The 7,435-nt window shown below is 32.9% G+C and overlaps 1 pseudogene; it reads right to left on the bottom strand.

Moving 5' to 3' along the window:
• Nucleotides 1-3,827: 3,827 nt before the first annotated feature.
• LOC132053469 (uncharacterized) lies at nucleotides 3,828-7,191 on the bottom strand (annotated as a pseudogene).
• Nucleotides 7,192-7,435: the final 244 nt, after the last annotated feature.

Raw genomic sequence — 7,435 nt, 5'->3', positions numbered from 1 at the left:
ATATATACTATAATATGTATATATAGTATATATATTAAGTTATACCTATATATAAGTATATATAGTATATAGTACATATATATAGTATATATATTAAGTTATCCACATATTTAGTATATATATTAAGTATATATAGTATATATGTATATATATTAAGTTATACATATATTTAGTATATATATTAAGTTATACATATATATAGTATATATATTAAGTTATACATATATATAAGTATATGTAGTATATAAGTATATATACTATATATATTAAGTTATACATATATATGTATACGAAAAACACTATTAAGATTCTTGACTTCTTTGTTAGGTACATTAGTCGTTAAATATTTAAACTTTAATTATAAAGTTGTATAACATATGTAAATATACCTACAATATACAAATAAATACTATAATATATATATATAATACAAAAAACAAAAAAAAAAAAAGGGTTTTAAACACTTTTAACCGGACCGGTTCCGGTTTGGAGTTTAAAACGATAGAACCCGAACCGGCTAAACGGTTCGATTTTTAACCGGAAGCAGGTTAAGCGGTTCCGGTTAAACCGGTTAACAGGCATATATGATGGTGATGCTATTGCTAGCGCCATTTTGTCTCTATCTTTCTTAACTACAATAATACTGTCTTTTTAAGTTTTTTGACATGGTAGTTGTAGATTATGAAATATTATATTCATATACTAATATTTATGTAACTTCCCAAAGAAATATTTTTGGGTTTGGGCTCAAATAAATGCTAGGGAGGGCTATCGTAATCTAAACTATTCCTATCAATAGCGCTCATCCATTAAGTTTGGGCCGAAAAGAGAACTTCCATTAGGAGACCTCCTTATTACCCACTATTTTGAGCAAATGAAACACAAAATTTTACGGGAAATAACGTCGGAGCAGCCTAAAAAAATAATTACCCATCCATATTCCTGATGAGGGACAAAGTTCTATAAAACCCCCAAAATTATGATATCAACACTAATATATAAATATAGTTTAGTCTATTATAACCGGTTATTTATTATCAGCATGAAGTCAGCAGTTAACGTTTATCATGGAAATTGACATATATACCATCATCTTATATACATATTGTGATAGCATCGTGGAGGATTAGGAAAATTCAAGAAACACAAGTCGACCTTACGGATACTATCGTGGTACATAAATATCTTAGACTATATCAAGGAAGACATAAATTAAATTCAATCATTCTCTTAATCCTTGATGTATACCACCAATATATAAATATCTTAGCTATGGTATCATGGATAATAGCTTTTGGAATGGGGGTACTCGGATAAATATTTTGGGGTTGAATTTTGGTCCATTAGTTTTGGAGGGGCATGGACAGGCAATATTTTGCATTTTAGGAATATTTTGTGTGGTTTTCTCAAATTCTTGAAGTTGTCTTGACTAGACTCCTTTGTGTTTCTGTTACAGTTCTTTGCTAAACCAAGTTGCTCTTCCAGAGACTGATCTTGTTAACTTTGGTTTTTATTTGGAATGTTTCAAAATTTAATACTCCCTCCGTCTCAATTTATGTGGCACCATTTGACTTGACACATAGTTTAAGAAAGTAAGGAATACTTTTGAAATGTATGATCCAAAACAAGTCTTATATAAATGTGTGGTTATAAATTATTCCATAAAGTTAAATTGTTTCTAACTATAGAAAAGTGACCTTTTTTTTTGAGAAAGAACAAAAAGGAAATAATCAAGAAACTTGATAGCCTATCGAGGAGAAATGGGTCTTTTGAACAAATATACAACTCTTTCGAAAGATGCATCTAGAAATTCTTATATTTTAATCCATAACAATTTTGGCATTGAACTAACAAATGCATGTATTCTTTAGTTACCTCGAGATCATTAAAACTTTTTCTTATAGTTAAATCACTAAGAACAAGATTTGTGCAAGTTCGTCCACTGGAATCCCGTTTCCACTGTTATTTTGACTTTTCAAAACTCTTAGGACACATCTCCAATCATTGTAAAATAACAGATCTCGTCATTGAAAAGTATTTTAGTTATGTTCCACTCTCTATAAATACCTACCTAGCTTATATATAGAAATTAGAAAATATTGAATGTCTTTATCCTCTGCCCTCTTTATCATTTCACTTTCTTTTAAGTCTCGTATCAATTAACTTTTAATTTCTTCAAAAGCAATTGAGAGATTTAAAAGTTCTCTGAAATTTCTATTTGGGTAGCTGGTGTGTTGGCAATCATAGAGTAAGATGGTTTTCCTATCCCACTTTAAAAAGGTATAAGAGTAACAGGTACTAGTCTATTGACTATTAACTATGTTGACTTAAATATGCTAAATAACTTATATGATAGACAACAGCAGAATACTCTGTGTTTGCCTTCTTAGTCATGTTGATTTATCTTTGGGATGTTGTTGTTGTGTATATAGTTTTGTGGGATCACCGCAATCAACCATCTCCACCTTTTCTTTATATATACTGAGCATGAGATCGCAATCCAAAAAACTAGCCTATTAAATGAGAGAGTCCATTCATTATGTAAATCATTGCTATTTCTCTTATTAATTAATGATGGACAATTGACATACGACAAACATCCCGTTGAGAACCAACAACCTCAAATGACATACAACAAGCGTCCCGCTTGAGGACCAACAACCTCGATTGACATACAACAAGCTTCCCGATTGAGGACCAGCAACCTCGTTGGTCACGGCTGACATGAGACCCGAATATCACCGTGAAAGGAAAGGGTACAAAATAGTTATCAATATGAAAGAGCTGAAAAGAGGAATGGAAAGGCTGGCCTAAAGATAGGCTGAGAAACTGTTGTGAAAGTCATCCTGAAAGAAGAAAGCCTGTTGAAAAGCACATTTTAGAAAACAATACTGGTGGGGAAATAATAAGTGGCCCCCTACCCCTCTCCTGCTGTGCTGGTGATGGTCACAAACCAAAAGCATATGCACCAATTTGCCATTCCACTGACCAGTGACCACCATGCACATATTCCTTTCCTCTCTCTATCCACTTTTTTTTCCCACCTGATATCGAATATTCACAGAACCGATTATATATTTTGGATTTGTCCGTATAGGCCATTTTAAGAGGGGACAATCTACTTTGTTGAGCTGCTCCAGCAAGCATCTTTTTCATACTCAAAAGTCTCAAACCTCATGAGATCTCTGTTTAAGGTGGAAGAATTCTATCCATCCCGCCACAATCCTGATCATGAGTTCCTCTATCCATTTAATTCCACTAATCCCAAACACCTTGTCATTTTCTTATGAGTAAATTACTACTACCACTTCTCTACTTACAGTACTTGCAAATGCTGACTTAATAAACAGTATTTGTAAATATTGAGCTTCAATATGTGCATTGGCATGATATTTAAGAAAGAAAGGTTCTTAAAATTTACGGTCTAAAACAAACTCCATTTGCATGGCTATAGACAGGGGCGGATCTACGTGTAAGTGAGGGTGTTATTTAAGCAACACCTTCGAAAAAATTACGGTGTATATATAGCAGTATATTTTACGTATTTATGTGCATATATTAACTTTTGAACACCCTCGGCAAAAATTACAGCAGATATTTTAACTTCTTCTTTTTTTCCGAACACCGGATGAGAAAATCACCGTATCCGATCAAAAATTTATAGATATCTCATTAAGAGTAAAATGAGAATTTTAAATTTAAATTATTATTAAATATAGAAATGTGACATTCTTTTCGACAAATTAAAAAAAAAATATGTCACACAAATTGAGACAAATTAAGGAGTGTAAACCTTGTTTAACGAGCATTTCAAATGAAATAATGAATTGCGGTCACAAATAATAATTTTTTGTCAATTGAATTTCATGTCCAAAAATAACTTTAATCAAACTTCCAATACTTTTTTTTTTTCAATTACAACTTCACAAGCTCTTTTTTCAACTGCAATCAAATATTGTACAAACGGAACGCCTACATAAATAAATTCCATCACAAAACTATATCATTTCACAAAACTATAAATTAATCACCAAAAAAAGACACTAAAAGGGGTATATTTATCACAATCTTAACAACTTATTGGTTACTAGTTAGTCAATGCCTTATAAACTAAACAATATATTAATTCTTGACGTTAGTAGGTGCAATTTTCATAGAGCAATAGGTGGATGAGTTGCCAAGGCAGCACATTGGACATGTCTTGGGCAGGTTAATAGGTGGTCATTAGTAAGCCCAACTGCCTGCATGAAGGAGTGTATAACAGTTGGGCCAACATATCTGAATCCTCTTTTCACCATATCTTTGCTCATTGTTTCTGATTTTGATGTCTTTACTGGAATTTTGTTGCAGGCCTTGTATTGTGTTGCAATGGGCTTGTTGCTCACAAATCCCCACAAGTACTTTTGGAACGACCCGAATTGTTTCTTGATCTGTAAATTGAATCAAGAATCAGACAAAACCATTAATATATAATCAGAGGTTTATAATGATAATATTATTAGGCATAAAGTTTTATTAAGTGTACTATTCCTCAAGCTTGACAATTTAATTTGATGAAGAGTTTTAACTTCTGCACACTAACAGTATGTATATTATTCTTACACATTCGCTTATTATATCGGTTTTGTAATTATAGAAAGGCCACTCCATGGGTGTTAGACCTCGTTCGTGTTACCACTTTAGGTCCAAATCTTTGTTATGTCCCTTTGTTAAATATAATAGTCTCATTTTTTTTTTTTTTTTTCGAATGTACTTCTTCGATCTAATAGAATGGATTTTCCATATCAAGACTAATGCTCCATCCAAGCCATTTCATGAATAAAATGTGACCAATTAATAGACCAACAAAATCAGTTGTTACAAATATGATCAAATATATCAAGCTAATGTGTATGTTTTTTCTGTTTTATGAAAAGAATCACAAGCATTTAACAATATGATAGTCTATTGAAACTCATTAACTCAGACTAATTTGATTTTGCGTCTGGTCAGTCCAATAAAGAGATAAGGCTCACTACCATTACATTACCGATGCTCGAAGCCGAGACTTTTAGTTAAGAGTATAGAAATTCCAACCATTGTACCACAATTATTGGTGGTTAAGCCTGTACTCTTTAATTTTATGAAAGTGTTGGTTACTAAGAATCTAACATTTGGCTAAGTCAAGGCCAGATGTGTTATTCTGATTCCATATGGCCCACCATGTGGTTATGTAATTAATTAAGTGGTGTAAGCTACATGCATGATTGACTAAATCATACAGTTTTGGAAGAAAAAGAAAAGAATGAAATGGAAAAGACAGTTAAAAAGTTAATTAGAGATTTGTGTAATGCTAATATGGTAATTACCTCTAAAATTCTTTTAGAATTGTCAACAACCCCTCGGACCTGGCTCATCTCAATGCTATATTCAGTACTTGTTGAATTTATCTTCTTTTCATTGTATTTTGCAACAATTTCTGGATCAAATCCTGAAAAGGCATCCCTGAAAGAAAGAGCAACCAAATTTACTTCTAAAACTTTCTAAAATTTGGAACTTTTTTTTATCTAATTAACTAAAGGAATTCTAGCAAGAAAAGCAAATACCCACCTAAAATCTTGCCTTTTCTTTAACACTAAAAGTCCAGTCTGATCCAACTTGAGCCACAGTTAATACCAACAATTCAAATAGCAGACTGCATATACAAAATAAGGAAATTAGTCCCCTAAATGCTTCTGATAAATATGAATAATTGGTTTAAGTTATTCACAGCAAGATTTTCACTTAAATATAAGGAAGTAACACAGGTTAAGCCTAATAATTCACTTATCTACACAATGTAATTTTTCAAATGAAGGGGTGTCAATTAACTTTCATTGGACAAAGGGTTGATGGTGTAGAATAGTTTTTACGCCATCATTATAATTTAACATGCTATAGCAGATTACTTAAGTATAACTACCTTCCAAATGACATAATTATGTACGTCCTTTTGTATATCGTTAGTGCATAAAACTTAAACTCGACATGTGAAAATGTACATAAAAAAAGTGGGGGAAAAGTACTTACTTATCATCATGGACAGGAACTCCCCATTCTTCATCATGGTATGCAATATAAACAGGGTCTAAAAACAGAACATTTAGTTAGTTCCACTCATCACATGGGGTGTTTATCATAATTAAATTAAAATAAACTCAAGAAGTGATGTTCTAATTACCAGAATTAGGTGTGATAAAGCTGCATCTTTTGCCCTCTTTAAAACTTGAATTATTGGAAGAATCAAGTGGAGTGACTAATTTGACAGAATTAGTTCTTCCATAATGTGCAATTTTCTTTTTCTTTGCACTTGCATGTTGGCAACTTGTTCCCTTCTTGCTGCTGCGATGCTTCCAGCAACTTCAAGAATCATAAAGGAAGAGTCTTTTTTACAAGAATCCTTCACCAAGATTGTAGAATCAGCATTTCCTTTTTTAGTTGTCACAATTTTCTCACAACTTGTATTCACTTTCTTGCTAACTTGTTGTCTAGGGGACTTGATTTTAGGAGAAATGGGAGGAGTTGAAATCTGTAAATTAGGTGACTTTTTAGGTGTCACAATTTTCTCACTACTTGTTTGTTGTCTAGGGGACTTAATTTTAGGAGAAACGGGAGGAGTTGAAATCTTGAAACTAGGTGACTTTTTAGGTGTCAAAATTTTCTCACTACTTGTTTGTTGTCTAGGGGACTTAATTTTAGGAGAAACAGGAGGAGTTGAAATCTTGAAACTAGGTGACTTTTTAGGTGTCACAATTTTCTCACTGCTTGTTTGTTGTCTAGGGGACTTGATTTTAGGAGAGATAGGACGAGTTGTTAGTACTGAATTTTTCACTTTTGCAGCACTATTGTTATTTGTTGTTGAAGAAGGAGAAGAAATCTTGAAATTTGTTGATTTTTTGTGGGAATTGTGGCGTTCCAAGAGAGGGTCTCTATTGCTGTATGGTTGAAAAACAGGGCGTCCATTGATATGAGAGGGTGTTTGTGGGGAAATATCAACAACCCCTCCTTGTTTCTTGGAAGAACACATTTTGGCTTGCTTTTTGTTTTCTTGGACAATGAATGTGTCAAAGAGTGAAGAACAACAAAGGAATAAGCAAAATGAATTTGAGGCTAGTGTTCAAATGAAGGTGATCAAGAAACTCAAAGGGGCTTAAGGAAGGAGAGAAGGTAAGGGAAATGTGAGGGTTTTATAAAGAAGATGAAGGGGTTGGAGCCTTCGTGTGTGAGGGGCCCGGAAGGGGAGGGGGTGGGGGAGGTTGTGGTTCAATAACATTAGCTCAAAACTTATAGAGTTAATAGTCAAAAACACATTTGCACTATCACGTAGGTAATAACAACAGTAATAGTTGAGGTGTGTTTTGATAAGTAGTTGGCGAGTTCAGGTAGAAAACTTGCACGTACACCTAATAATTCAAGT

This window comes from Lycium ferocissimum, chromosome 4 (assembly GCF_029784015.1).
Source record: "Lycium ferocissimum isolate CSIRO_LF1 chromosome 4, AGI_CSIRO_Lferr_CH_V1, whole genome shotgun sequence".
Lineage (NCBI taxonomy): Eukaryota > Viridiplantae > Streptophyta > Magnoliopsida > Solanales > Solanaceae > Lycium > Lycium ferocissimum.
Note: the sequence above shows the minus strand (reverse complement) of the source record. Positions and strands in the feature narration are given on the sequence as shown.